This window comes from Pteropus medius, unplaced genomic scaffold, assembly GCF_902729225.1.
Source record: "Pteropus medius unplaced genomic scaffold, Ma_sr-lr_union100, whole genome shotgun sequence".
Classification (NCBI taxonomy): Eukaryota; Metazoa; Chordata; class Mammalia; order Chiroptera; family Pteropodidae; genus Pteropus; species Pteropus medius.
In genome coordinates, this window is record NW_024340695.1 from 2,196,346 (window position 1) to 2,206,680 (window position 10,335).

The 10,335-nt window shown below is 36.6% G+C and overlaps 1 pseudogene; it reads left to right on the top strand.

The window, feature by feature from the left end:
- The first annotated feature begins 788 nt into the window (after window positions 1-788).
- Window positions 789-907, top strand: LOC120604005 (uncharacterized; annotated as a pseudogene).
- The last annotated feature ends 9,428 nt before the right edge of the window (window positions 908-10,335 follow it).

Below are 10,335 nucleotides of genomic sequence, written 5' to 3' on the forward strand. Positions count from 1 at the left end.
CTGATGGTAAGTGCAGTGGAGTGACAATTGTTTGCAGCTGCCTTCCAAGGGCTCTCTTCCTGATGACATCCACTATCCAAATTGGAGTTATCGAAAGCATTTCCTGGATGTTTATGAAAGATATTCATTCACATTGACTGACTAATGATACTAATATAAATAAAGTGCTTTGCAAAAAACATAAGAGTAAGAGTTAATCAGAATGTAAGAGACACTCTCAAACTTAACTGTGTGTAAGAATTACCTGGATCCCAGATGAGAAAAAGCTAAAGGAGTTTACCACCAAACTAGTATTATGGGAAATGTTAAAGGGATTTTTTTAAGAAGAAGAAGAAGAGAATAAAAAATATGAATAATAAAATGGCAATAACTACATATTTATCAATCATTATTTTAAATGTAAATGGATTAAATGCTCTAACCAAAAGACATAGGGTGGTTGAATGGATAAGTAAACAAGACCTTTACATATGCTGTCTATATGAGACTTCAGATCAGAAAACACGCACGGACTAAAAATAAAGGAACGGAAAAAGATATTTCATGAAAATGGAAACAAACAAAAAAAGCTTGGATAGCAATATTTATACCAGAACAAACAGACTTTAAAACAAAGGCTATAACAAGAGACCAAGAAGGGCCCAGTAATTCCACCTCTGGGTATTTATCCAAAAAACAAAACAGAAACAAATTCGTAGATACAGAGAATATTTTGATGGATGCCGGATGTGAAGGGGTGGTTGAGAGGATGAGTGAAGTAGGGGAAGAGATTAAGAAAAACAAACTGGGTCTATGGCCATGCCATCCTGAACATGCCTAATTTTGTCTAATCTTGGAAACTAAGCAGGTTCAGGCCTGGTTAGTACTTGGATAGGAGACCACCTAGGAATACCAGGTGCTATAGGCATTAAAAGAAAAAAGAAAGAAATGCAATTGGTAGTTACAAAATAGGGGGATGTAAAGTATAGCGTAAGGAATATAGTCAATGATATAATACAGACTCATATGTGTGGTGTCAGATGGGTACTACATTTATCAGGATGATCACTTCATAAATTATATAAATGTCTAATCACTATATTGTATACCTGAAACTAATATAATATTGTATGCCAACTGTAGTTAAAAAATAAAAAATTATATTTAAAAAACCTATGCACCGAGGACACATACAAAAGAAAAAAATCACCTGAAGCTTGGTTAAACTGAAATGCAGGGTCCCAGCTCCCGATAAAGGAGTTGCGGATTGAGCTGGCTAAATGTATAACTTAGGAATATGCATTTTAAATAAGCATCTCCGCTAATTCTCTTGGAGTCATATAGATTATGTTGTGAGAAATACTTGCCCAGTGGAATAGGGAAATGCTGTGTTTGCCTCCTCTCACGACCACATCAAAATTACAATTATGTTACAGAACAGCCATTATTGGGAGTCACCTGAAGTCTAGTGGAACAGAAGTCCTACAACTGGACATACAGAAGAGACCACCTTGAGACTGAAAGGAGGGATGGAGACATGGGACAGGCTGGTCCCACACCCATGTGTGGCTGTTGAGAATTGGGAGAGATATCTCAGCTGTGGATGTGCCTCTGGAGGAATGAGGGATCTCAGCCTCACACCGGGTACTCCAGGATGGAGAAGATAAGTCTCCTCCACTTCTGGCTGTGAAAACTAGTGGAGATTGTGGTTGAGTGAGATGGAGGGTGGCACAAGTTGTAGACATTTCTCTTAAGGGTCCTGCACACAGACTTACTCTCTGACGGACTTACTTGCTCTGAGCTCCAGCACTGGGGCAGCAGCTTAGAAAGTGCCAGTGACAGATGGGAGGAATTGAATTGTCTGGCTTTGGGGTGATAGCTGGAGAGGTAGCTTTCTCCCAGACAAAAGTGCTGGCAGAATCCATTGTTTCTTTGTTGAACCCTCCCTTCACCCAGCCTGCACATGCAGGCAGGCACCATATCTGAGTCTCCATCAACGTGGCTAACACTGGTCGCCCTGCCCTGGCAATTTCTTGAGACCCCACCCTGCCCAACTTTCGAGCCCACCCAAGCCATTTCCAGTGGCTCTTCCATACAAACCTCCTGTCTTGTCTCATGCTACAGATTTTCTTAAAATCTCAAATGTTCACAAAACCCAAACAAACAGCATCTGGACTTGGTGTGCCCTATACTTCCTGCTGAACAGCCTCAAGCTCAACACTACTGTCAAGCAACCTCTGTTCATAGTTTGGCCTCTTGAGAAACCTCCAAGCTTAGCATGGGTGGAAGACATCTGTGGATTCCTTGGTGACTCTTGCCAGGTGGCAATGGGAAGGCACAGGCTGTGACTAAACTTGGCCTGTGGCAGGGCCCCTCCCAGGAGGCCCTGGAGCTGGCACTACTCGTAGCTGGCTTCAGACCTAGGCATAGCACCACCCAGGGCTGCATCCAAGGGCAACACACCCAAAGGATAGACTGGGCAGGCACCAGAGCCCTGCTCCACAGGGTCAGCCCTCACTGACCAGTCTTCACAACCAATCAGCCCAAGGGTCAGTTCCCCCTACCGACGTGCAAGCAGCAACCAAGGCTCAACTACAACAGGAGGACACACAAAACCCATACAAGAGATGCACTTGGAGTACCCGCTCAGGAGACCAAGGAAGACTGCACTGTTGGGCCCCAGAGGACATCTACTATATAAGGCCACTCTACTAAGATCAGGAGACATAGTAACCCTACCTAATACATAGAAGCAAACACAGGGAGACAGCCAAAATTGAGATAAAAAGAAGCATGTCTCACATAAAAGAACAGAACAAAGCTCCAGAAAAAGAACTAAACAAAATAGAGACAAGCAATCTACCAGAGGCAGAGTTCAAAACACTGGTTATAAGGATGCTCAATGAACTTAGGAGAAGAGTAGATGAACTCAGTGAGAACTTTAAAAAAGAGATACAAAACATTAAAAAAAAAAGTCAGAAATAATACAATAACTGAAACGAAGAATACCTTAGGAAAAGTCAACAGTAGATTAGATGAAGCAGAAGACTGAATCAGCTTTTTAGAACATAAGGTAGAGAAAACACCTAATCAGAACAGCAACAAGAAAAAATTCCAAAAAAAAGGAAGCTAGTTGAAGAGGCCTCTGAGACATCAAGCATACTAATATTTGTATCATAGGGTTACCTGAAGGAGAAGAGAGAGATCAAGGAATTAAAAACCTATTTGAAGAAATAATGACATAAATTTTCCCTAATCTGGAAAGGAAATAGACATACAAGCCCAGGAAGTTCAAGCAAGATGCTGGCATAATTTAAATGCCAAAGGTTAAAGACAGAATCTTAAAAGCAGCAAAAGAAAAGTAGTTACCTATAAGCAAGCTCCCATAAGACTGTCAGCTGATTTCACAACAGCAACTTTGCAAGTCAGAAAGGATTGGCACGAAATATTCAAAGTAATGAAAAGCAAGGACCTATAACCAAGATTACTGTACCCAGCAAAGCTATCATTTAGAATCAAAGGACAGATAAAGAGCTTCCCAGATGAGAAAAAGCTAAAGGAGTTTATCAACACCAAATCGATATTACGAGAAATATTAGAGGGACTTCTTTAAGAAGAAAAAGAAAAGAGATTAAAAATATGAATAATAAAATCGCAATAACTACATATCTATCAATAATTACTTTAAATGTAAGTGGATTAAATGCTCCAATCAGATGACATAGTGACTGAATAAGAAAACAAGACCCCTACATATGCTGCCTACAAAACACTTCAGATCAAAAGAAACACACAAAGTAAAGGGGGAGAAAAATATTTTATGAAAATGGAAACAGACAAACAGAAAATTAGGGAAGCAATACTTATACCAGACAAATACTTATACCAGATTTTAAAACAAAGGCTATAACAAGAGACAAAGTAGGGCTCAGTAACCCAACTTCTGGTTATTTATCCGAGCAAATCCAAAGCACTACTTTGATGGGACATGTTAATCCATATGTTCATTGCAGCATTATTTATAATTGCCAAGATATGGAGGCCACATGGGTGTTCATCAATAGATGAAGGGCTAAAAAAAAAAAATGTGGTACATATATACAATAGAATATTTCTCAGCCATAAAAAAGAATGAAATCTTGCCATCTGCAACAACATGGATGAACCTAGAGGGTATTGTGCTGAATGGACTAAGTCAGACAGAGAAAGACAAATACCATATGATTTCACTTACATGTGGAATCTGAAGAACTAAATAAACAAAACAGAAACAAATTCGTACATGTAGAGAACATTTTGATGGTTGCCAAATGGGAGGGGGTTTGTGGGGGTGAATAAGGGGAAGGAAATAAGAAGTACAAATTGGTAGTTACAAAATAGTCATGGGGATATAAAGTATAACATAAGGAATGTAATCAATAATATTGAATTACTATGTATGGTTTTAGATGGGTACTGGATTTATCAGGGTGATCATTTCATAAGATATATAAATGTCTAATCACCAGATTATATACCTGAAACTAATATAATATTGTATACCTACTGTAATTGAAAAAAACTTTGATTATTTTTAAAAATTCATAGAACAAAACTCGTAAAACTGAAAGAAGAAATCAACAGATTTACAATTATAGTGGAAGACTTGATACTTCTCTTTCAGTACTTAATATAACAAGTAGATAGAAAATTAGTAAAGATGTAGAAGACCCAAACAACACTGAAGACTAATTTGACCTAATTAGCTTTTATAAAACACTCCATTAACATTAGCAAAATAGATAGTCAAGTACAATAAGAATATTCTCCAAGATTGACTATATTCTGGACCATAAATCAAACCTTAAACAAATTTAACAAAATTGAAATTAGACAAAGTATGTTCTCAGACCACACAAAATTAAACTAGAAATCAATAACACGAAGTTTTTTTAAATAATAAATTCTCACTTTTGCTTTGCTTGTTAGGAAAAAGAAAACAAAGAAACACTTGCTTATAACTTCTCATCAATCAATCTTTTCAATAAATGTTCATGGCACACTTGACCCTTATTTTATAAAGAGACATCTTTTTTTCCCTTTTGGATTTCTAACTAATTTTCTCAAATCATAATTCCTGTTTGAATATGATCTGTTCACAGTTGGTCCATTTCCACTTCATTATTTAATAGATTAATTTTCACCAACATGGTTATAATCATCCCTGGTTAAAATCATCCCTGTTACCGATGATAAGAGAATATTAATCTGGAATCCATCAATCCCTGAAAATCCATTAAATTTGGTGTGTGACTAGAGCCTTTTTTTGGGTTGGAGGATTCATAGTATTACCATATTACCAAATGAGTCCGTGATCCAAAAAAGGTTAAGGACTGCTGTCCTGAAAGTGGACAAACTTAGCTGTATTTGCCTCATTAATATGAAACTTTCACATCAAATAAATGGTTGGAATGTCTACATAGTACAACTGCTTACATGTCTAAGTAGTACAACCGATATGAAGATTATAGCTTTATAGGCTATTAACATTTTATAATCAAAATAAAGCTTATTCTAAACCTTCTCAAACATTAGAATTTTGTCTGATATTTGCAATTTAATATGTAGTATAATTGGATTGTCCTAGAAGCACTGAAACTTCTTTCCCAAGAAATATTTAAGAACAAAGGATAGAACCACTGAGTTGCTTCAGTGGTTTAAATGGTGTCTATTTTAGAGGCAGAGTGAAACAATAAATTCTGAAAGGTTATAAAATCTCAGCATCAATTCATCTATCATTTAAACACTTATCGAAGACCCATCAAGAAAAATGAGAACTATTGTACGTTTATTGGAGCCTGAGGCTAGCAGATTTGTGAAATATTCCAGGTTTATGTAAACATATACACACCTTTGAATTCTCATGGTGGAATTCTCGAGTCATTAACCCCCTAATTGGAGTGATTCCAGTAAAAATCACAGTTAACTATCAATCCATGTTATTTATGGGAACAAAGAGGCTAACTTAAAAAAAAAACTTTGAACATCACTTAGTTAAAAAGACTGAGAGTGGGAGTGTGTTTCAGAAAGAAGCAAAATAATAGGTTTCTGGGTAAAAGCACAAATTCTTCATCCATTGATATACACGGAACAATGATATCCTTTTTGAATAATCATTGTTGATGCTTTTGGATAATCATTGTTAATGGAAGTCATATCAAAGAAATATTCAATATTCTAGCTATACCTAAACAACTGCTGGTAGTAAGACAGGATGTTCTTTAAATGATCTCCAAGTATTTTATTTTAATCATTAACTATGAGGTGTTAAAGGGGTTAATGAGGTCTCAAGTCATTGTCAACTAATTATCTTTAAGTTGTTGTCATCACATTCTGTTATGTGTCTGCCAGCTCCACCACAGGCGGTAAGGAATCCTAGAGTAATTGGTTAAAAACAACAACAAAAACAAAACAAAACAAACCCCCAAAACGGATGGCTCCCCTAGCTGCTGCTTAGTTTGTTAACCGAAACCATTGCTGTCAGCAACACACACATGTGCATGCACACAAACACGCATACTTGCATGCAAAAAGCTTTCAGAAACTTTCATCTTTTTAAAAGGGTAGGGAAAATCAATAAAGTGGTAGCCTGGTTAGCAGTAGGGGATGGTTGAAGCAGCATGGGTGGCTGAGCTGTATGAGAAACAGATGTAAACTCTTTGGAGCTAGGGCAGGACTTTCTCTTTACAGCCAAATCAACCAGCCAATGGAAGGCAATTAGTGTCCCTACCATCGGTCACCCATCCACTCCCCAGAAAAGTTATTAGGTTTGTCTCTTGATGCCAAGAGCAGAAAGGGGCATCTATCCAGCTTGGGAACCTATGATTTAGTCTCACACTTCGCCCATGCAGTATTCTTAAAAATGATTCATTTTATGACCTGAATCTGAAATGCTTTCTTGCTGTTCTGATTTTGTACATTCCACCATCAGACAAGTCTAAATTCATCTGTTGCCATTTACATTCATATCTTTTCTAAAATATTTATTTTTCTGGCCTGGGAATCCTTGTGGACTTGATAAAAGACATGGACCTGACACAAATGGGTCATTGTCAGTGTGGTTACTTAATCAGTTTTCAATGGAGTTGGATGTTAGAAACTTAAGAATTTGGAATGATTCAACCACTTTGGAAAACTGGCAGTTTCTCAAAAAGATCAGCAGGCATCTACCCTACAACTCAGCAATTCCACTCCAAAGTATTACCCAAGAGAATCAAAAGATATGTCTATGAGAATAATCATACAAGAATGTTCATAGCAGCATTACTTATAATAGCTCCAAATTGGAAACAACCCAAATGTCCATCAACAGGAGAAAAAATAATCACATTGTAGTATATTCATACAATACAGTGCTACCCAGCAATGAAAAAAAAAAAAATGAACTGCTGCTACATATGCAACAATATGGAGACTCTCAAAAAATATTAGATTGATCAAAAGAAGCTGATTATAAAAGAGTATATACTATATGATTCATTTTTATGAAGTCCACGAAACGGCAAAACTAATCTACAATGACAGAAGTCAGAAGTCAATAAGAGGTTGCCGCTGACAGGAGGTAATTGACTGGAAAGGGTCACAAAGGACCTTTTTGGGGGTGATGGAAATATTCTATATCTTGTTTTGAATGGTGGTTGTGTTTGTGAATACAATTGACAAAATACATCAAACTGAACACCAAAGACCTGTACCTGGTATTGCATATAAATTATACCTTAAGGTTTTTAAAAATTAAAAAGTTAAGGATTTTGGAAATATAGAATATGCCACTGGGGGAAAAAAAATAAATGAAAGAGGAAATAAGGAAAATAAAGGGAAACTGATGATGCTGGGAAGTTAAACTTATTAAGGATAAGAATGTATGTGGATATATGTAGAAATATCTAGCCTGCTACCTAACATTTTCTTAAGTGCTTACTATGTATCAAGCACTGTGCTAATCACTTTATTATCTATTACCTCTTTTGACCTTCTCTTTTTCTTTGAGGCTCCAGTACATAGATTTAGATTAGTCATATTCCTTGATTCATGACATTCTCATCATTGGTCTATGCATGGATAGTTTTATTTAGTTAGCTAGTTATTCATTATATGCACTTGCAAGCCCAACATCCAAACACAAACTAGCACCTTGACTATAACTTATTATCTAGTTTTATAATCCTATCTCCCATTCCTCCAGCTCCCCCACACTCAAATTAATCATCATCCTGAACCCTGTGTTCATAATTGCTTTTTTACGTACAATTTTATTAATGCTATGTAAATTCTTACATATATAAATTTAAGTGTTACTTAGCTTTAACTTTATGAAAAAAATGTGTTATATATAATCTTTTGGGATTTACTTTTTTCACTTTGTATTGCTAAGATTCATCTAAATTGTTGTCTCTGCATTATTTAATCTTTAGTATACCCCTGTGAAATAGGTGCTTTTATCCACATTTATTGAAGATAAAGTTGGAGCTCAGAGAAGTTAGTTAACACACCAAAGCACACACGGCTAGGAAGTAGTAAAGGCAAGATTCAAAACTGAAGCTCTTAACCAGTGTGCTACACTACTTTCTCCATTCTATAGTGCCTGCTATCTACAGCATATCTCTATCTATACCTATACTTATTGTTGTCCCTAGCCACTGCTATACATATAAACATAAATATCAGCAGAAAATCTAGATTACAGAGTATGAAAGAATCAGTCAAGTCTATTTAATAATTTAGGGGTCCTTATGCTCTGGTGGAAAAATATATGCATATAACTTCAAGCGCTTTAGTCCCGTAAAATTCAGAATATACAAGCAAGTAACGTCTTAGGAAAAGTGTCTGAAGGTATAGTGGCATATGCATGAGCATATGTGCATACACGTGCACATGTACTTTCTGGAGTGTGTCTTAGCATCCTTATTTTATTTAATCGCATACACTAAAATGGCAAATGCTTGAGTGTTGTTTAGTCAAGTCTTTTCTCTGCACCTTATAACTGTATACCAGAGACCATGGAAACTGGATCACTCTCTCAGGAAGCCGTTACAGCCAAGCAGAATCTCATTAAAAATCAATTCCTTGGGTCCATAAAGCCAGTTTATTTTATCTTCCTGGAGTGCCTGCTGCTAGTAGTTACACGGTTCCACTGTGTTGCAGTTTTGTCTGTTAAGAACATTGCACAAAACAGCTATTTAAAGATTTTCCATTTTTATGTTAAACTTTATAATTTTGTAGTAGTTTAAGTTTACAGGGTTTGCTTCTCAAGCTTAGGGTATCTTGTTACATGTGTTAGAAGTTGCACTGCCAGTCCTAGAGTCCCACTAATTAAATATTTGCCTTTATAAACTAGATGTTGTCCGATGTGAATGTGCAGATTTAATTGGGTCACAGTGGCTCCAGAGCTAAGAAAGCTTGATTTGCTCAATTTCTGCAATTTCTTGTCCTTTGCTGCTTTCTGACTGTTGTGCCTGTGGCCTCCCCTGGTAATAACACAAAAATCAGGTAGGAAATTTGCTCTTTGTAGTGACTTCAAGTATCTCTAAACATCCTAGAAATCAATATGTATCAGCCAAATTTTATAAATGGGGAGTTGAAAGCACATAGAGATTTAGTGACCTGTACAGGTCACACCCTGAATGAGCAACAGAGGCGGAAGAAATTGGAGAGGCTGCTCTGGCCCCATCTGGAATCTTTTAACTCTTTTGACCCTCTTCAATGGGTTTAAGGGCTAGCTGATTTCAAAGATCAGTGAACTTTCAGGAACAGTACTTGGCAGTGAAACATAGAGGCTTGGATTCCTTAGATTTAAGCTATTCCAGGGTACAGGCTCAGTTCGCATTTTAGTAGAGTCTGTTTTAGTGAGGATGAGAAGGCAGAATGGAGAAGTGCATGCTGGGCTGAGACTGGAGTAGGAAGAGGGTTAAGATCACTATAGACATCAAGCGAGCCTTCTACTCTACCTATTGGAACTAAATAAACATCTCATTAAAAAAAAAAAAAGAATTAGAAGTTGACATTGGCAGGTACCAAGTCCAAAATAAACCTCAAAATAACCTTTTAAAATGTTTCAGTATTAAAATGTTTCAATATTATAGTATTCAGTATTCTAATAATGTTATCGACACTTGCAATTTTGACAATTTCATTTCTCTTCAAGTAACCATCCTTGGGGCACCATTCTTCAAGATGCCTTATGTAGAACCCTATGTCTATAAGATGGTAAATGGTGTTTGAACAAAAAGAAATAGTTGTTCAAATATGTTTGCTTAGTTTTGTAACGCTTGATCTCCTTCCTGGAGATTCACAGCATATTTGTATTTTAAAGGCTCT